The sequence below is a fragment of the Microplitis demolitor genome, chromosome 3, assembly GCF_026212275.2.
Source record: "Microplitis demolitor isolate Queensland-Clemson2020A chromosome 3, iyMicDemo2.1a, whole genome shotgun sequence".
Taxonomy (NCBI): Eukaryota; Metazoa; Arthropoda; class Insecta; order Hymenoptera; family Braconidae; genus Microplitis; species Microplitis demolitor.
This window is the reverse complement of record NC_068547.1, coordinates 6,540,311-6,562,874: the sequence shown is the minus strand read 5'-3', so window position 1 is coordinate 6,562,874 and position 22,564 is coordinate 6,540,311. Positions and strand designations below refer to the sequence as shown.

General features: G+C 29.8%; 1 protein-coding gene across 3 annotated transcripts in view; it reads left to right on the top strand.

Moving 5' to 3' along the window:
* The window catches only part of LOC103568572 (plexin-A4), a 179,065-nt gene that overhangs the window by 2,311 nt on the left and 154,190 nt on the right, over positions 1 to 22,564 (top strand). Inside the window, exon 1 of one of the 3 annotated variants that reach the window (XM_053737447.1) lies at positions 7,182 to 7,278. The exons of the other annotated variants lie outside the window; for them this stretch is intronic. The gene's annotated coding sequence lies outside the window, so the exon portion shown is untranslated. Of the gene's footprint in view, positions 1 to 7,181; positions 7,279 to 22,564 lie in introns of those variants that run through there. 3 annotated transcript variants of the gene reach the window in all.

The window sequence follows — 22,564 nt, the reverse complement described above, 5'->3', positions numbered from 1 at the left end:
AATAGAGTAAATAATTTAAAAATAATATTTATAAAAAATGCACTTATTAATTTTTTAATTTTTTAAATGCACATTTTTTAAAAATTTTATATTATTAATTATTTACTCTATTTATTTGAAATTCTAAATTTGTCTCTGCTACATTCTTACTCATAAATTAGCCGAGGTCTAATAATTTTTGAATTTTTTAAAAACGATACAATTAAAAAAAAAGTATTTAAAAAAATTGCACTTGAAGTTTTTTTCATTTTCTACAAGTGCATATTTTTAGTTTTTTTTTTTTTTTTTTTCAATTTAATTGATAAAAAGAAATTCAAAAATTTTGAATTGTCTGCAAACTTCAGGATCGCTATAAATTATATTTATTCACAAAAATATTAACCGTGGAATAAGTTTACGGTCTGGGTTGGCAAATATATTAACGAAAAATACCGTTTGGAAATGATAATATCCTTATACCTGGACGAGATAGTTCTACCTGGTTGTTGTTATAACATCCTTGGGGTTTTTCGTTGGCTGTATCGCCGGCATTCTTAAATCTTAAGTATATAATATGTATATGTATGTGGATATATAACTTGAGAAGAGAATGAACTTGCTCACTTTCCCTCTCCCTTGATCTTTCTGTCTTGTTTTTGATGGCTGAATAAGGTATGCGGCTGTAAAAAGGAGTTATATGGCGAGACGGCTGAAAATTTTTCGGCCAACAATGCGCCAGTTAATAAAATATATATTTAATATATTACAATGATACATTTCAATCTTAAATAATTATTTTCTACTTGCATTAGTACGTTATAGCAAATTAAAATAACTAAAAAATTATGCACACGATATGAGAATTAAATATTTTCTTATTCTTAGTGCTGGCTATTTCATTAGTTGCTCCATCTGATAAGAGAGTCGTCAAGGTCCGCTTGGAGATATAAATATATAATAAAAAATGAAAACAAAATAAAAATGAATGGAGTAGTAACGCGACCTCTGGCCGCGTGAATGTTTATTAATCCTTACTATCGTCACTACACGCAGAGTAAAAAAAACTTCTTTTAATAACCCAGCCTACACTAATCTAAACTAGCGTATCATTCTATCTAATCATATCGTTTGTTCTTTTTTATTATTCTTCATTTAATATTCTCATTTATTTTTATTTATTTATTTTTGTTTTTCGATCTCCAATGGAATTCGATTAATCGCTCGGTGAATATATATTATGTATAATATAAAATCGCGTGTTTTAAATTAAAATAATAATATAAAAGTCGGCAAATGAAATCGAGTAAGACTATTTAATTCTTTAGAGCTTTAGAGAGCTGTCTTGTGTTACGGTGGTGTTTTATATGTATATATACATACATCTATATATATATCTATTTATATGTTGGGTTATTTGCCGGCACTACGGCAATATTACGCGCGCGGCTTTCTCACAAAACGACCTTCGACAAGAGGCGGTGATTATTAATCGAGCGTTTATCCATCCGCCGGTTCGATTCAAACCTGATCGCAAATTGCCACCAATGTATACTATATAGTATATATTATAATATATAGCCAATAGTATTGAGGAGGAAAAGAAGACAGGGTACCAATACTCACTATCATCGTCACACCATTGAATAAAATGAAAAAAAAGAGTACGAGGATGCGGCGCCTTCAGGGCACGGCTGCATTTAAATATACAACTAGTCTGATGATACCAATGGATTTTATTATTTCGTATTCGTGGCTCCCGGCATTTAAGAAAAGACCGCGCCTACTACTAGTCTACACTCAATCCCCTGCAATGCACTTTTACATAAATATGTATATATATATATTTCTACCGCCCTTTATGTTATATATTCACATACAACTTTAGTCTGTGTTCTGGATGACTAACAAAAAAAACAGGATAGTTTTAACCCCTCGTTATACTTAGTCAATCGTCCGTACTCTGCTCCAAAGCAGGATAGAGGGACCAATAGACCCAACTATAACTTAAAACTTGTATATATATATATATATATATACTTAAAAAAGAAATAGAGTGAAAGAGATTCGTCATGCTTGATGATAAATTGTTAAGCTTTTCATTCTTCCACAAAACCATCTTGTCTAAACACTAATTTAAGTTATACATTTTTAAAATATTTTATTTTAGTAGGACTTGAGTTAAAATATTTTTTTTTTTGTTATTATAATTTAGCAGCATTAAATAATACTCATTATTAATTTTGACGCGTTTATGTTACGTTTTTTTTTAAATTTAAAATAATAGTTTAGCAAAGGTAAACCCAGTTAGTCGGTTCTCGTGCGACTGTAGATGTTTGTGGTTTTTCTTGTCTGACTACTGAGTCAACTTTATGTGTACATGTATGTATTTATGTACGTATATATGTTATATGTATGAGGAAATGTTTATTAATTACGTGAGAGTGTGTCGGCACGGTTTATGATCACGGTGTCCCGGACATGTTCGCTGAACTGTGAACGTCACTTTAGTAAACGGCTAAACAATTGGAATAAAAAAATTTCAAAGAATAAAAAAAACATATAAATAAATATGTGTAAAAATGTGTTTTGGTTTGACGTTTTGCTCTAGAAATAATTCAATTCAATTCAATTTACAAAGCGTTTGTTATTCTATGGGTATAAAAATATTCTATTAGCAAGGTACAATTTTTTTTTCTTTGTTTTTTTTTGGTCCCGACCGTTTGAGAAATTGAAAACAAAAAATAGTGCGTGCATGTTAAATAAAAAACAACATAAAATAATAAAATAATAGAAATAGAAAGGAAAAAACGTAAAAAGAACAACGAATCCGATTCACAGAGAAGGATTACACGAGTACCTGAAATAACAGGAGATCTAGACGGATTATCCTTGAGTATTTGTTCAAGGGAGTACGCGATGACCGGTTTTTAGTTCACACGCTTTTCATTCTACGTTATTTTATTTATCTTATTAACTAGTTTTGCTATTATATAAACCGTACTTGTTCAATAAATTCAAACTTGATGACATACCCACTCGATTTATAATCCATCTACGTTTATTTTTTACTTCTTCAGAAGAGACGGTGACACTAACGGGACATTAAATCTCATCTCGGTTACTTTTTTCTTCATTGTTTGTTTCTTAACTCCATTATATACTCGTCATAATAATTGCTATGTTTATGACTATTGCTATGGCTGCGATAATGATAATGATAATGATAATAATAGACAACAACAACAACAATAACAAAAAGGAAAATAAAATAGTAGCAGTAGCATCAGCTTCAACAGCAAGGAGTTTTCAATGAGAATAAAACCGTGAAGAAGTAAATTCTAGTGTGATGCAACGGGTAAAATGGACGAACAGTTTTTAACAGAGAAAACACATGGTGGTCGAAAGCGAATAAGGATAAAAACTTGAGAAAAAAAATATAAAATAAAAATAAAAATATCCTGGTCCTTCTCTTAAAACTATAGCGTAGCGTTGGTAGAAAACCGTGCGCGCGTCGACTGTGATGGCGAACTCATGTTAATATATATACATCCCTGAGTCCTAGATTCTTGGATTCGTATCCGTGAGAGCAGTGTAGACTGTAATATGTTGGAAGGAGATGAAACTAAGCGAGATATCTTCGCGGCAGTCCCACGGGGTCTCTGAAGAGTATGCTGTATATGACCAACCATCCTCTCTACTCCATCGGCTGATGCTGTGTCTGTCTATGTGCTTGTGTTTTTATGTATATATGTTTATATATATAATATGATGGTACAGAGCCGGGCCTTAAAGGCCTTACCTCAGAGTTGTGTGTATAGCTCAGTTGTGGTACAGCATAGACGATCCTCTTCTCAGTTTCTCAGTTCCCTTTCTCTCGATGCAGCAACAACATCTGAGTAGTATTATAGAGAGAAGTTGTTGTATACAACACAGTCCCTCGTTGATGTCGACTCCTTTTTTCTCCTTTCGCGTCTCTCGCGCCTTGTCTCCCTTTCATTCTCGCCTCGACAATGCATTTGGATTCATATAAAAGCCGTGTGGTATAATCATCATTCCTTTTTTTTCTTGCGTTTTATTATTACTTTTTTTTTTTAATCCTTCCATGGCCTTTTTTTTAATAATATCTTTGTGTTTCCTTAGACTCTTAGACCTTTATAGAGTCACGCGTGCAGACTACAATACAACAACGGATGAGACTGATATTTTTCTCGCCTATTTTGTCCTAATGTTTGTATATACGTCTTTTTGTTAACAAAGTATAAAAAAAAAAAAACTAATAATAATAGAATAATAAAATAATAAAATTCAAATTGGTTTAGTCTGAAAATAAAATAATTGTTTGTATGTATAATGTAGAGAATGAGTTAATGTGAATATTTTTTTTCGTTGATTGTTTGCTTCTTCTCTCATTCGGGCTATTGAGTTTGTCACGCTCAAAACCCCAAGCGTCCTACGAACGAATTAGTTATTTGCGAGAGTTGTGAGTAAGAGGTTTAATTCCCAAGACAAAGTTGTATAAGTGAGTAACTATGTATATATATGTATATATATATAAAATACATAGTGATAGGAGTTTTGGTTGGTGGTAGTAGTTGGTTGCAGTGAGAAATAATACAATGATAGAATGAAAGAGGAAGTGGAGTGGACAATGGTAAAGAGAAGATCAGAAAAGGATTTTAATAGGCACCAGGAAACCTATCGACTGTGTTCTCTCGAGAGAGAACAAAGAGAACGATACGGACAGATCGTGACAGAGAGAAATTATGAAAGAGTCCGGGATTGCGAGTATATAGTGAAGGTATAAGGATGAATAAGAAGAAGAACAAGGATAAGGAAAGAAGGGCCATTGCTTTGCTCAACACAAGCCCTGCATTCTCTCGAGACTTTGGTTTCACTCTTGGTCTTCTTTGTCTTATTATATATCTGCTTACCTGTCCAATCGTCTTTCTCTGATTCGCGTGTCCAAGCGTGCATACTCGTCAGTTTATTCCTGTTCGATCTTCGTCCTTGACTTTGCTTTTATTTATATTTATTTTTCTTACCCATCAAACCCTCTTTTTTTCTTTTGTTTTAATTTTTTAATTTTATTTTTAAAGTCTCAAACTCTCTTCCGTCGATTCTCTTGACATTCGTTGTCCACACACGCTCCGAATTCTGAACATACTCTCTCTCTATTTTTCTCACTTACTCTCTGTCTGGTTTTTTATATTTTTTCTGTCTCCGTTTTCACCACATACACCAACATTTGTGTGTTATATCCCAGTATCCCAACGGTCGCATTCTATCTCTTACACATTTTCTCCAGAGACTTTCTGGCCACTGGCATCTATTTCTTTATCTCTTTTCTTTCTTATTCGTATTCGTATTCGTAAACCTCTACTACTTTAGCTAACTTAAACTTTTCAGTCCCTCGAAAATTCAACGTTGCGTCCGTGCCCAGTGTTCTTGCCTCAGGCTTTCCAAACTTTCCCATCTCTCGGGTTTTAAAGACGACGAGGACGCCGACGACAACGACGAGGACCAAGGAAGAACTGTCTACAGAAACTACTACGACTTTTTGACTCTCATTCCACTAGCGCTACACTCTATATTTCCCTCTTTCCTTCCTTAACCATCACCTCATACTTCTCTACAATATTTTCTATCTCCCGACATCCCTTACAACTTACATTTTTCCTCTTTCTCAGTTAGTTGGTATTCCCTTGACTCACTTGGCTGCTGGTACCCGAGCTACCCGAGTAAAGACGCAAGAAGGATGCATTTTCGTTGTCGTCATCTTCACGCCTCGAGCCTGATGCTTCTTCTCTTCACTTTATTCTTTTCGTTCATCCTCATCTCTTATCTCTCTTCTTCCTCTTTATAGTTGATGATAATCACCAAGTGCCTCAAGCGATTAATCCTACGACAAGGTTATACTTTTCATTGTTTCCTTATTCAATCAACTATCACAGACTTTTTTCTAAATTTACGTCACGATTTATCTTCTTATTTTTTCCCTCTCTTTTTCGCTCTTCCTTGTCTTCTTCATCTTCTTTTAACAAATTAAATATAATCATCCATTTAAAATTTTTACCCCTTTATTATTCTTGCACTCATACCAATTGCGTGTCACAATTATCTTATTTTATTTCTTTTTAAACTTCTTTACAAAATTTTTTTCAAAAACTTTCGTCCATTAATTATTGAAATACACTTGAGTGTCTTCCATTTATTCAAATTCTTAAAATATATAATTATTTAAATTAAATAATGATACTTAAAAAAAAAAAAACTTAACTAAATTAAACATATAAATACTCAGACTTGATGATTAAAATTATAATTATATTACCATTAGTCATTATCATTATATAGAAATGATAAATATAAAAAAATTGCCGATGACAATCTATTGATTATTTTCTCACACTCCTTTATACTTACATTTGCCTATTCAATTTTTTATTGCTCGCCTCTTCCTTTATTCTGTTATTGCTCAGTTCATAAATAGACTTGTCTCGTGATTGTATAGTCTGACTAATCGACAGTTGTCGTTTTTTTTTTTATCTTTTTTTTCTCTCTTTTCTACGTGTCCATTTGACGATTATACTTATCATACCAGTCGATTCACTTGATGATAAATTTTCATAGTCATGATGTTCAATGCTTTAAATGAAAGTATGTAATGTATGTGTGTGTGGTGGGTATAGCTGGTTGGTAATAAACGAGCAAGAGAAATAGGAGATAAAGAGAATTTACTAAAAGAAAAAAATAATGGGCGGAGGGCGGATAATCTACCTCACCACGTCGTAATAATTTTGTGCGGTTGACTGCGCTTTGTAATAACGTTTAATACTAGATTATTGAAATTTGAATACAAAACCACCACCATTCCAACCTAACTATATCATAAAATTTGGTAACATTAATGAGTTTGTGAATATATATATTGTTAGCTGCAAATATTATATACGCTTATATTTTGTGCTATATGTATCTATACATACATTAATTTATAATATATCATTATATATAAATAGACATTTATGCATATAGTTAAAATCAATTCTAATTCTGTAGTAAATCGCATTATTTCAATGAAATAATCACGTGTTGGTTAATTAATTATTCGCGATTATTTGCATTTAATTTTCTATAATTTATATTTCAATCAACCTCGTGTAATAATTATTATTTATATTTGATATATGTTTATTATTTGCTTATATTAGTTTAGTGTAAATCTATCAGTATATACACACGGGAAAAAGGAACTATATAAATTGAGAAATGACAAGTAATATAATGATAAAGTGATCAGTAAGTACTCGTGCTAAATAGTAATTTTGTCATTTATAATTAAAACGTAAATAATTGTGATTTATTATCAATGCAGAAAAAACTAAGATTTGAATTTTAAAAATCATAATTTAAATATTAAAAATTTATGAGTTAAAATTCTCTGTATTGGCATCTAGGGTCGGGTCCTAAGTTGAAACACTAGTTTTCAAAGTTTATTTTTTTTTTGTGTACATATAGGGAGGGGGGGGGCAAAACGGGGAACCTCCAAAATTTTATAAAAGAATTTTTTTTTTTTTAATGTTTTTCATACATTTCAAATTCACTTTTGTAAATATAATTGAGCATTACTATGAAACATTTTTGTTAAACTTTTTCAAAAATCGAATGTCAGTCAAAAAATATTTATGTGAAATGTAATTTTCCTTTATGTAAATTATTTAAAAAAAATTTTTATTTAATATCCAGATTTTTTTTTTTTAACGGCAATTGAAATTTTTTTTATTTACTTTGAATATCATTAAAATAAACAGATTCAGCGTATTTGAGTCCTCAAAACAGTATTTACTTGAGTATCCTGTTTCGCCCCCCTCTCCCATATATATATTTTGTCGATTAGTCTGATCGGTTGTCTACTTTAAAATTCGTAAAAAGTGAATTCTTAATTTGATTTTAATTTGTCTTGTAAAAAAAAAAAAAAATGGTCGTACTGGGTTTGAAAAAAAGTAATGGATTAACGTGCAAAAAGCATTACTGAGTACAAAAACATCATAAGAATCATACCTTCAAAATTTGGGTCTCACTGAATTTTAAAACTGGACAGTCGTTCTAAATACCCGACGTAAATTAATTCAAGAAAAAAATCTCCCACGGTTCTTTGTTAGCTCAAGGCTCCAATTAAAAAAATATTTCTTTTTTATAGATTTTATCATTACGCAAATGTCAATAATTATTAATGGAAAAACAAAAGTTGAAATTAAAAAGAATAATATACTTCAAATTAGATATTTATTTAAGTATTTAAATAAGTATTCTAACGTCGAAGGTTATTTATAAAATTTAGAGAATCCGTGGAATTTTATTCGTTAAAAAAAAATTCAGTAGCGTCTCATTTCTTAGAATAGGATGACTTGGGTGTATTAAAAAATAAAAAGTACAGATTTAACACATATTTAGGAATTTTTAATTTATAACGGTTCTCTATAAATGTAACTTGACTCTCCTGAGTAGTGAAACAGGAAACTTGTTTAATTTCATCATCTTGAAATAATTTATAAACTCAAGCTTTTATAACAAAATTAATGCCCAGGTATTTAAAGAAATAATTATAATAGACTTTTGTTATCTATTTGTTGTCTAGTATGATTGAGCTGCCTAATTTTAAATAAAAGATGTTACTGAATGACCTTGCGTGTGGTCCACTGAGTGTATAAAGTTTATCCTAAGAATAAGAGTTGATCGTTTTTTTCTGCAGTCCTCTTAAAAATTTTTTATTCTTTGTTCTTTACTTGAAACTCGTATATTTTTTTTGTTCTCTTTTTTTCACTCTTCTTTACACTCACCTGTGAAGCGACGACTGCTTCGTGTGAGCGAGTACAGGCGAGAGCACTCTCGACCTCTTTCTTTTGCGGAGAAATTAACGCAATGTGTCACTCGAGCATAGGGGTGAGTTGAGTCACCCTTCATTTCATTTTATAATTTTTTTTTTCTTTTTTATTGCCTTACATTGTTACACTCTTTATGTTTAACTTTGAAAAAAATTTATCAAACATATTTCCACATATTACATTATCATTATATTACATTGTAGTTCATAAGATATGAGTCATTGATAAAGTAAACTTTGATAATATGCGAACAGAAAGAATAGAAAAAAAAATTAAAAGAAAGTATAAAATAAAAATAAAAGTTAAAGAGAAAAGGCTGATTTATTTTATGATTAAATAAAAGTAAATAATAATAATAAAAAAGGGGAATAGGAAGTAATAAAAAAAAAGAAAAGGTAAATTTGTTTTACCACAAAATGTTTATGTTCGATCAAAGCACTTTTTCTGCTTTCATCTCGACTTTACTTCGTTTTCACCGCGATTTCAAGGCGAATAAATAAATTACGTGGATGATCAAATAGAAGAGAATAAGAAGAAGATGGGACACAAATTGTGAGGGGTGTATGTTTAAGTATACATACATATATGTACAAATGTGAGGTTTGCATGTGAATGTTGGTACAAACATGAAAAAAAAAAAAAAAAGAGAAATAAAAGTTCGGAAGTAATGCGTGAATTTTCCTAGCGCAATTTTGTGCTTGTCACAACATAACTTGGTAAAGTTTATTGCTCTTGAAAAGAGGAAGATATAGAGTGAAAGATATGTCGGGGTAATATTGCAAAAAGATGGGAGAGAACAAGGAAACTGTTATATTAACTTTAATACAGTAAAAAACTAAGATTTATGGATTGAATTAATACGCAACGGGGGTTTATTTAATGTTAAAGTTTAGTATTATAAATATTTATTCTATTGTTCATTTCTTTTTTCTTTACCGCCGTATAAAATATTTACTTTACACTACTCCCGGTAAATTATTCATTTTTCGTAATTGATTTAAAAATTTTACTTTGGATACAAATAAAATTTACTCAGTCGATTTATTGAGTATTGAAATTTTTTAATTTTATTTTTATCCGAAAAGATAAAATAAATATTAATTCTATATCCAACCCGGGTCAAAAAATTTTATCTGATTTTAGTCTAATTGGACTGTATTTGGACTACTTGGTCTGTTATTGAACTTCTATCAAAATTTTAATCTGTTTTTGATCTATCCGGACTGGAAAATTTGATCTGATTTTACTCTAATTGGACTATTTGATCTGTTTTTGATCTTTTACAAAAATTTTAAGCTGTTTTCGACCTGTTATTTTAAAAAACTATTGCGTTACGGGCAGACCAAACTAAATTAATTCTTGAACTTTCGTTCTAAAATTTTAGTTCTGAAAATTTGCAATAACAAAACTAGATTAAATCATGGACTTATGAAATTTTTATTTATGGGCAATATTTATAAAACAAATATTAAGTTACAGAATTGATTATGTTTTGTTTACTATTTATTCAGTATCTTATGTTTGAATATGTCGGCAGTTAATGAAAGTTTGACAGCTTAATTTTTAGTTGTCTTGAATGAATATTTATAGCATTGAATAAAAGTGATAAAATAACTCTTAAAATGTTTCAAAAATTTTTCTTATTTGCCGGATAAAATCGAAAATATTTTGGCATTCGAAAACATCAAAATTCTTGTGACATCTTATTACGGAAGCGCATTAGCGTTTCAAACATTAATAAAATTAAAATAAATTTATAAATCTAGATTATTATTTATATTTTTAAAAAAGTCCTGTCTTAGATCTAGAAGCCATCAAAAACAGGCTAAAAATTATAGTAAATAAAGTCTGTTTTTGTCCTTGAAAACAATTGAACACAGACCAATAATTATAATAAAAAACTCTGTTTTTAGTCTAAACCCGATTTAAAACAGACTAAATATCATATGAAAATAAGTCTGATATAGGCCTGGATAAGGAATAGTACGGGCAAAAACGGATTAAATTCCTATATAAAATAAATACGATTTATAAATTTGAATTAAAGAAAAAATATTTGAATTTATCATTTATTTTAAAACCGATCTAATTTTTTGACCCGGGAAGCATTAATTACAAGTACGCTTAGCAACACGTCGATGCGAATCCAAAATTATAAAAATTATGATATTTTCATGACAGTGCAGTTTTAAAATTTAAGATAAATTATCCTCTTGTCGATTTACCTAGAATTTAATTTCGAGATGTAAAATTAATTACCCCGACTTGTTACTGTACTCATTACTACAGGTTTTAATTATTAATTAGAGCATAGACTGCGACCTTTACATACTCAGGTTCAACGAGATTTAGTTTTATCTCTTCCGTGGTACATAAATATGATTTCAAATACTTCTACAATAATTTTTTTTTTCAATTATTCTATTGAATAATTACTATATTAATTAAAATTAAATATATGTTCATGTATATAATTAAAAAATAATTACCATCGAATAAATAATTGCTTACACGGAGAAAAATGCAGGTCAAAATTAAATAATAATTACAATCACAATTCAAAATTTGCTCTCAAATAAAAAATTACAATCCATAAAAAAAATTACGTGATTTGTAGAAAATTAATGTTTATTTCAATTATTACTGTCTAGATTGTAATTTTTACTTATCATAATAATAATTTCAGTACAACTTCGTTAAATTTTCGTTTGGAAAAAATAAATATTTATTTATTCATATAAAAATAGTTCAATGTTACAAAAAGTAGAAATTGTTTTCAGAATTATTAAAAGTTCGTACATTTAGTTTTAATTTTTTTTTAATTTTCAAGATTACTTCTCGGACTGTAATTTTTTTTTCAAAGTCAGTAAAAATTATTTAATTTTTTTTCCGTGTAATTAATGAATATAAAATTTATATTCTTAATCACCAATATTTAATCACCATTTTTTCGTTGTGCTTTGATAAGTATTTAGTTCATCAAAAGTTATGAAACTCATGTCCGCAAGTTGAATTAGTCCTTTTGATTTGTTAATTCACAGTTAAATTCATTGCTCGGAATTAAATTACACATACACGTACGTTTTAGCAAAGTAAATGTACTCAATCAGTACAAAGTTTTACTCTAAACTCAATCAGTTGGCTTTTAACCCTTCGCAAACATTTAATTTATAGTATAGCTACTTTCTCTATTTTAGATAATAAAATTATAATTATTATTATTAATGCATAAAAATATCTCTCATTTTAACATAAATGTCAATAAAACCCATATGCTCGAGATAAGAATTATTAAATTAACCAGTATATATTTCTCAACGTCAAAGTTATATTAGCTTTTAAATATGTGAGTTAATAAACAACCATAGCTATTATTACATGTGAATAATATATGACTTGTATAAAATAAACAATAGCAAGCAATACAATGAGATATAAAATTAATAATCAACAATTAGAAAAATTAACAGCTGATAAAATATTAATAATAATAATTATTATTATTACTTACAAGAAAAAGGTTTTTTTGGTACAAGAAATTTTTACTTGCATAAAAAAATTTTTTGTACTACACAGAAAAAAAAGTTATCTTGATTCAAGAAAATATTTTGGAAAACAAACGTTTTCAGGAACCAAGTAAAGATTCTCCTGAGACAAAAGAATTTGTCTTGGTTAAAAAAAATTCTCCTTGGTCGGAGATTTCTACTTTAGGTTTCCAAAAAAATTTTCTTGAATCAAGAATATTTACCTTCAGTCCAGATTTTTTTTTCTATGTATGAATTGGAAACAACAAATTTCTCAGTGAGAATAAATTTTCTTAAAGCAAAAAAAAATTTTTTGCGCTAAGAAATTTTTTCTCGCCCCAAGAAAATTTTTGTTTATAATTAAAAATACAAAAAAATTTTTGCGCCAAGAAATTATATTTTTCTGTGTATGCATTTGTGAATGAGTGTATGTGTAACAACGGAATGCATAAAACCAGGTTCACACGCGTGCCGAGAAATGCATATTGCAGTTGCTTTAGGATCGCGTTACGCATGTCGTCGACTCACATTTCTATTTTTCTCCTTGCCCTTACTATATCTTGAACGTCTTTTATTTCATTTAATTTAATTCCTCTACTTGGCTTGTGTGTTATGTTGTATATAGTGCATTGTGCTTTGTATTGTATGAGGAATGCCGGACGCAGGTTGATTTAGGTCGTGCTTACTGTGTGTGACGTGAGTGATGAAACTAATATTTACTAAAAAATATAAAATATATATATCACTATACAGCACTCTGTAGAAATTTTTTTTTCCATGTCCATATTATAAACATTTTATTTCTCTTTTTTTTTTACGGTGTTTGTCAACATTGAAATCGTTAACTGTATCTCAGGTCTCGTTATTTTCCTTTCTATCCTAATGATTTTGTATACAACAAACTTTATGTCTGCATTCTTTTAAAAAATGTTTATACAATATACATACACTTTAGTAAACAAAAAACATGAAAAAAGAAACAAGAATATAATATGTAACTTTTTAGAAGTTGATTCTTAAGATTTATGATGTCACCTTTTGCCAAGCAGTCGTTTCCGAGTTTATCGACGCGTGTCGTTGTACTGACGAGGCGAGACACTACAGAGGTAGGTGCTGCTGCACAAATGGGGATGATCGTAAGGGTGAAAATAGTGAACAATAATATATCTATATACAAGAAATAGATGCCGTAGAAAAAAATAAGCAAGTGTGTTGTAATATAGTTTAGTATAGTATGATGTGTATATATATATATATATATATATATATATATATATATATATATATATGTTGATACCGGGTAGTTTGAAAGGATCGATCGGTCGTGGGTCGCACGTGTTGCCAAGGATTTGCTGCTTCAAGATGCCTCACTTCGCTTTTGCCTTCTCATTCTCCTCCTCCTCGTTCTTTTCCTACTTTTCCGTCTTCTCCACCCACTGTTCGCCATATACAGAGTAAGAGGGATGTTATTTCCAAGTGTATCGGGGTGTGTATCGTCGACAAGGGGCGAGGTCGCGTGGTGGATAAAAAAAACGAGGAAAAAAAAAAAGTAAAAAGATCGGGACTGATGCGGAGAAAGCCATGAGGGGCTCAGTGTTAGGGCAAAGTGGAATGCGTGTGGGAAGGGTCATAAGGGTGAAAGGAGACTCGAACGCACCAGCGAACGCGAATAACCCAACAATAGCTTTTTTTTTGCTTTAGCTATTTCTACCCTTACTTGTACCCTCTTAGAGGTGAAGGGATTTTTTTTTATTATATTTTTTTTTTTGCTGGTATCGCCGCGTAAGTGTAAACTCACGTACCGAGTTTGAATTATATTTTATACTGAATGGCGTACGAGAAATTTACTCTAAATGGCTTTTAAAAAAAAAATCATAATAATAAAGTGTTTTTTGTAAAAGTTTTTAAGAGCTGTGTAAACGTTGGATTGATATTAACGGCGGGTATTTAAGACGTTAAATTTAATTTTGTTGACAACTTGTCGTTAAGTATCACGCGTATAAGTTTGACAATTTGTAATGCTTAATCGTCTGAATGTTTTCCTTTCAAAGTCTTCCTCTATATCTACTCTACTCGGGGGTTCTTGCTCTGGGAGTTTGCTTGTGTGTTACTGTTATATTATTTTAGTATATATATAACTTTCTCAGTAATATATATATGCCTTATGTTCATGTAAGTATGTATGCACATATATATGAGAATAAGTAAACATGTATATGTCTTACCTTTATTTCAAGGTTACCCACAGAATAGGGAACTATGGAAATATGTATACATAAAGTCTGTCGTTGCTGATTCTTGGGCTAAAGTTATGCTAATCTCATGCCACCCCTTGTCCTTCAGATCGTGTTTCAGCTACTGGCTTTATATATGTGTATATATACTTATATTTCTTTTAAACTGTGTTTTACATGATCTTGCTTCACAATCAGTGTATGCCTCGTCGTAACATCCTTAACTATTTTTTATTATGCTTAATACCATAATTTTATTTACCCTTTGGTTGTTGGTTCTCTCCCTGCTAGACTACTCATTTTACAATTGAGTCTGCGGGTATAAGTAACGAGAGTCATGTTCAAACTACTGTAAATAATATTATTTTATTTTTTATTTTTAAATACAACCTTATAATTCCAGAGTTTTTTTTTTTTTTTTTTTTTTTTTTTTTTTTAGATGAATGATATTTATTGAAGTGCGGTTTAAAAATAGTCAATAAAAAACAGAGAATTTAATATTAACGGGTGTTTATCAAGTTAGATGAAATTATCGAATTGTTATTATTAAATTACGGGCAAGTAAATCGAAATCCAATGACGGTAATTCACTATCGAAAATTGATGAAATTTTATTTTAAAACGATTTTAAATTTATTTTATAATTTGATTATTTTATATTACACAGAAAAAAAGGATTTCTTGGCGTAAAAAATTTTTACTCACCCCAAGAAAAATTTTATTTATTTTAAGAAATTTTTTGCATTATGAATTGAAAACGAAAATTTTTTAAGGGAGAGAAAAAATTTCTTGTCAACAAAATTTTTTTTTTTTTCATTTCAAAATACAAAATTTTTCTTGCGCCAAAAAAACACCTTTTTTTCTGTGTAAGTTTTGTATGCAAGGATTAGTTTTTTTCGTGTATGTTATTATAATCTCATTTTTTTACATACATGCGACATAAAATTTTTTAATTATCAGTAATTATTATTTATGCACTCACTGTAATTAATTTTTAAATGAAAATTACAATTTTTTTCTATTGTTATTATTGTTGAAAAAAAAAAAAGAATCCGTCGTACTGGAAATAATATTCTGAAAAATAAAAAACGAAACAAGTAAAAAGGTTAATAGACATCGATAAGAATAAGATGGGGAAAAAAAAGAAATGGGAAAAATTTTTAGTGAAGCTGTTCTCATATAAAATTCTCAAGAGGCTTCCGCTCAATTACTGACTTCTTGAATCCATAGCAGTATAATATTGGAAAAAATTTTCAATAGACTGACATTTTGCCTTTATTGTTAAGTGAGAATATTATTATTTGAAATAGAGACAGATGGAATACTTGAATATATATAAAACGAAGATGATGAACAAGACGAAGATGACTACGTCGACGACGACGACGATGTTACTGTTCCCTTGCGACAAGTGGGATAATAGAGTCATTGAGATTTTGAGCACGCGGCGGCGCGACACTCGGGTAATACGACGAGTCTGGTCGTGTTTCATTGACGAACGTTGTATGAATCGAAAGAACGTGGTAACTATAGTTATATGCGCGCGCTTCCGCTCTTTGGGTCGGGTCGAGACTATATTTCCTGGCTATTCTACTCTTTTGCTACGATATAATACTCGTCTCTTTCTATCCTTGTCTTCGATCCCCCGACACTTATATTACACACTGCTAAGCTTCTATTCTATTCCATGTTACATTACTTCTACATCTTAAATTCACACACACTCGTACCCTGATATGACTGCTGTGTTGGGAGTGAATAAGATTCTTCAGAATTACACCAACCAATTGAATATTCCCCCCCTCGTGATATCTATCCTCAGGGATTAAATTTCCGCTTTATCGTCAAATTTGTTTTATTTACCGGTGATTTATTATGGTATAAGTAAACATATCTGCAATATATATTTTTTATATACTCCAGATAAATTTATTTCATTCATTATGAGCAATAAATTTAGTTTTTTTATTAATTTATTATAAATATAAATTTTTTGTCATTTTTCGTATGATTTAAAATTTTTTAAAATTAATGTGAGATTTTTGTACAACCGAGTATATGTTGATTATTTTCACTAATTAAGTATAAAAATTTTAATGAAAAAAAAAAAATATTTTTTTAAATTTTATATCTGTCATTAACTTTTAGGGGAAGAGGGGGGGGGGTACCCCTAAAAGTTTATATTTTAAATGGTTTTTGAAAATTCCAAAATTACTTTTGTAAATATAAAGGAGCGTTATTTTGAATTTTTTTTTTGTTAAATTTTTTCAAAAATCAATTATCAGTTGAAAAATATTAATGATTTTTATTTTATGATAAAAACCATTAAAAATTTTTTTTTCTTCTTTTGAATCCAATAATCATTCAAAACCTAATTATTCTTTATGTAAATTACTTGCAAAAAAGTTTAACTTAATCATATTCATTTAAAATCCAGAAATTTTTTAGGGGGTACCCCATTTTGCCCGCAAAAATGAAAAAATTTTTTTAACGGTAACTGAAAATTTTTTCTATTTATTTTGAACATCATTAAAAAAAAAGATTTAGTGTATTTGAGATCTTGAAAACTTGGTATTTCCTTAATTACCCCGCTTGTGCCCCTCCCTCCCCTATCAGTTAATTGTTAATTTAAATTTATGAATGAAATTCTAAAATTTCTAATGACGTAAAAATAAATAAATCTCATTAAAATAAACAAGAATAATAATTTAATTAGTTTCGTCGCTTATCGGAATTCCACGACCAATTAAGATATTTTGATGTCTCTCATTGATAAGAAATCTCAAAAATAAATTCAATGTTAATTATCATTATCACTAATTAAATGATAAAAAAAAAATATTCATATTATTTATATTGATAATGACAATTAATAATTTAATATAAATAAATAAACAAATAATTACGTAATTTATTACATCAATGCATTGAATTCTTTACCACTAACAGCTTTTATGTACATCAGTACAAATTAAAAGGTCGTTATTGGTAAAGAACTTGACAATTTGCGTGCAAGGTGTTCCAATAATAATATATTACAGTAATTTGGGTCACTAATTTAAATATATATTATTTTAAAATAGCCAGAGATAATAAATTTTATTAAAATGTCATTTAGTAATTACAAAAAGTGTTACATTAATTACTAAATATCATTATTATTTTTATTTTAAAATAGAGTGAAATTAATTTATCGAGTTACTGAAAATTTACTCATCAATTATTAAACATACATTTAATTAATTATATGCAATTACAAATAATTCGACGCGATAATTAATGAATGTTGGTACAAATAATGATTAAATTAAATTCTTAAATAAATTATTAGCATAAAAATTAATTTATTAATTAAAATAACGATACTTTAATTAAAAAATTAATTTTTATAATTAGTTTCGTTTCGCGGATAGTAATTAAATAAAAACGAGGCTGTCTTTTGTCTATCATTAGTCAATATCAGAACGAATTTGTCTGAAAACTAGTCTAGTTACTTTTCAATATTACGGTATAATCGTCGAAGACTATTGAGATGTCCCTCAGAGTATAGTTGGACATTGAATCGGATTCTCATCGATCGCTCTTGTCCATCTCTCGACAACTCGGTTATGGAGTCGCGGTGTAAAAACCCGTCAGGTACATACATATGTAAGTAGTGAGTGAGTGAGTGAGTGAGTGAGTGAGTGAGTCAGAATATCCGTATATGTATTTTGTATTCTCGATAACGTAGAACATATATAACCGGTACGTGTAGTGTGTACATATAAATGGATGTAAGAGTAAAGAAATAAAGAGGAGAGACAAGAGGAAACACCCTACCCGAGAATGAATAAGCGAGACAGTGAGACTGCGAGACGCCGATGGTAGATGAGAATGTAAAGATATCAAGGTATTGAGGTAGTGTATAGTTTTATATGTAGAGAAGATGAAGGAGTAGAAATAAAAGAACATGAAGAAGACCCCCGGGTATAAAAGTGTATGCGTGTATTTGAATTGAATCGATTTAAGCGTCGAAGCGAATATGCCGCCGTTGCCGAGATATTTTTTCCTGTACCACGGAAGGCAGGCAAGCTGGCAGCTGCTGAATTATTGCCACCGTCGTGCGAATACGATCGCTGTCGTTGGCCTGTTTGGTCTCTACTCACACTCTGGTTACCCAGAGTAAAGTCGATGGCATTCCCGACCAACGAATAATGCTCGACACTATCGATCACACCATTTGGGTGTATAAGTCCCCGAAGATTCATCTGCCAGTTTAAAATGGATTAAAGAAATATTTTCACGTTAAAATAACATAAATATTGTGTCTATGTGTCTGTTGTTCTCTTCTATCACTTCTATCACTATTCACATCGATTTTCAATTTTATCTTTTATCCGTACAATGTTTTTGTTATCGTTGAATTAATTTTATATTTTTTCATTATTTAAATTTTCATTGTTTACATATTTTTGTTGATTGATCGTCGAAACAAAAATTAAATTTATTTTTAAACTTTACCAGAGTAGAAAAAAATAAAAATACATTTTTTTTGTGCACTTTATCTTTCGAGTATATGTATCATACATATAATGGACATGTGTTATTTTTAACATCACCACGTCGACGAAAACATCGCGGGGGAAGTGCAACAAAAAAAAAAAATGTGCGATATTCAGAGGCGTGGAAAATTCATGCGAACAGTCGAACCAAGTTAAAATAGACTCAAGAAGTATTTTATGGTACATCTTGACTCAACAATCTTTACTTTCGAAGGCCTTCACTTTACACATGTGTATATGAAGAGAAAAGTGCGTATACATGTAAATATGTATGTAGTTTGCGTAAGAATGAGTATCGAAAAGAAAGGTATGGGAGAAAGAAGAAAGAAAATAAGTAAAGACGCAAGTTGCAAGCAAATGAAAAAGTAAAAAAGTAAACTTCTATACCCATACTTGGAAGAATGTCGAGGTACTCCTACGTGACGCGTATAAAGAATAGTAAAAAAAAAAAAATTAATATATTTTGTTGTGTCTGTAGTCATTGGAGTTGTAGTGGTTAAAAATTCACGGAATCAACAACTTGATATTACGAACCATTAATGAATTTTAAAAGTCCAAGGACGCTAATTTAAATTCGATACCGTCTACCGATGACACAGCGAAAGTTATAAATATTTTAAAAATGCAGTAAACAAAAAACATTTTAATTATTTATGCTAATAATATGATAATTGATTTTTTTTTATTTATTAAACTGACTAAATTAATATCAGCAGTATATATATAAATGAAAAAAATCAAATCATCACTTTAATATATCATCAGAGCGCTTTGTTTTCATTTTTAAAAACCTCTTATTTTTATCTTTCATTATATTATTACACTCCTTTCTCTTTTAACAACCGGTTTTTTATTTTCATTTTTTTTAAACGTTTTTTTTTTTTATTATCTCCCGTAGAGTCGTAAAGTTTATGACGATCTTTAGATCTCAGCGCAAATTATCGGGCTTCAAAATCACATTATATCTAGAGTAGTAGAACAGAAGCCTACACTATTACTATTATACGATGTAATATCATTTATAGTAATCTATATATGTGTAGTGGAGTTTAGTCTGACTCTAGCTAGATGTAGAGAAAGGCTTTTGGCTTGGGAAGACATGAAGAGGATCAGAGATTGTTTAAAGTGATGTCGAAGAAAAAGGACAGGAACGATAGAGGCTTGTTGTGAAAGATCTTGAGACGAAGCCATACCAACAATATCTTCTTCTTCTTCCTCTTTCTTAGTCTCTCCCTCTGCTCATTCTCTTTGCTGATGTACTTTGACAGACTTCTTGAGGGTAATCGCAAGTTCCTGAATTGTCGTGGCCAAGGAAACCCATCGCTGTTACGACAATAATTATAGGCTTGTCGACATTCCAACCGTCGGCAGTTCCGGTTTCCGTTTTGCCGAATTCACTCTTATCTTCTCTACACTGTAAAAAGAGCGGTGTTAAACATGGACTTTTTTAAACTCTGCTAATATCATTTACTAACAAGTATAGTTATCGAGTAAATAAAAATATTCACAAAGTTAAATATTTTAACACCGGTAAAGAAAATCTTCATCGGTGGCGGCGTTACACAGTTAGAAATTTTGTGTATTTGTGTTAAAAAATTATTTGGTTAAATTTTTTGTGTTGATTTTTAACACAAATCTGTTAATTCAACACAAACCGTTGGTGTTATTTTACTTTAACAGATTTTTTATGTTAAATGATTAGAAAATCTAGAATGTAACACATTTCGTGTGTTATTCGAAAATTGATACAAAATTTGTGTTGTTTGACTAAACATTCCCGTGCAAGTCTTCATTACTATAATCAAGCGAATCATTGTAGCAGCATTGTCTGCAGGGAAATTTGGATTATAATTTATTTACAATTAAATATATACATTTTACAATTAAATTTAGATAACTTTCATATATTTTTGAACCGGTTAAATTGTTCGCTAAATTGACATAAGTTCTACTAAGGGTAGATCAGTATACTTGATTTGGTTAGGTTATGTGATTATGTTTATTAGTTGATTTTAACACGAAAAATGTGTTAAATTTACACAAATGTTCTGTTAAATGTACACAAATTTTTTGACAAAAGTACAGATTTTATGTGTTCAATTTTATTCAACATAAAATTTGTGTTGAAGATCAACACAAACGCAATGTCTTGAATAACACAAAAATTTGTGTAGACCGTTTGCAACACACGATTTGTGTTGAATTTAACACAAAATTCCTAACTGTGTACTTTAACGCCGTGTAATTTTTTTTAACACCGGTACAGAATATTTACACCGGTGGCGACGTTATTTTCACACCGCTTTCAGTGTTGAAATTTAACACCGCCGATTTTAACACCTACACCGTTTGGACTTACTTCGGTGATTTTTTACAGCGTATATTTATAGATCAAGTTTATCATTTCGCGGATTGTAAATAAAATATATAGTTTATTGCTTCTTTATTAAAGTCGTAGCAATAAAAATATAAAATCACCCAACATATTTATAATAAACAAGTTTATAAGCATAAACTTTTTCAATTTATATATTTATTTAGTTAGTTATAGATATTCTTTAGTATCGGTATTTATTTAAATTACTTTATAAACTTTTAGCTAGAGACCATAGACCAGAGAAATATATTTATTGTATAATGTAAATTTATATTACATAGTTTAAGTAAAGTCAACCGAGTAAACACAGAGTAACGAAAATTAACGTCGTGAAATTTAGCTGTTCAATGTGATATCAAATATTTGTTGAGTTAAATGTACCCAGTCGTTCGTCAGAGCTCCACTTTTACTTTGAAAACTCACGTAGTACTTTGGACACAACTTGTCTCAATGCTTTGGAATGCAATGACATCACATGCGGGAACTTTATCATAAACTATATAATAATACACCAGTTTACTTTTTATAATATTAAATTAAACAATAAAAAAATTAACATTTATTTAAAAAGAAGACAAAAAAAATAAAGTTCAGGATAAATTTATTTTTTGACGTTCGTAATTTTTATCATTATTATTCGTGTCGTCGTTTCATCATTTTATTCTCATTACATGAAATAAGAGGAAATGAGTGCCGTCACTCACCGATTACTCGATCTCGGTCTGGTCGCAATGACGTCGACGTCGACGACTTCAACAAGCAAGTCAAGTCCATCATCTACTCTGTACTCTGTAGATTTCCAACTGGTCCTGGAACCTGGAACCATAGAGGAAGAGAAAAAGGAAGAGCAAGATATACTACATACTGTACTATACTACCAAGTCTACGTGAATTGAATAATTTAATGTTGTGTTAAAGTTACTTGGATTCAGTAATTTTTATTTATTTTCATTTGTACGTTTGTTCATTGGTCGGTTTATTCGTTTCTTTGGTTGTTGGATCTGTAACACATACAAGTAAAGTT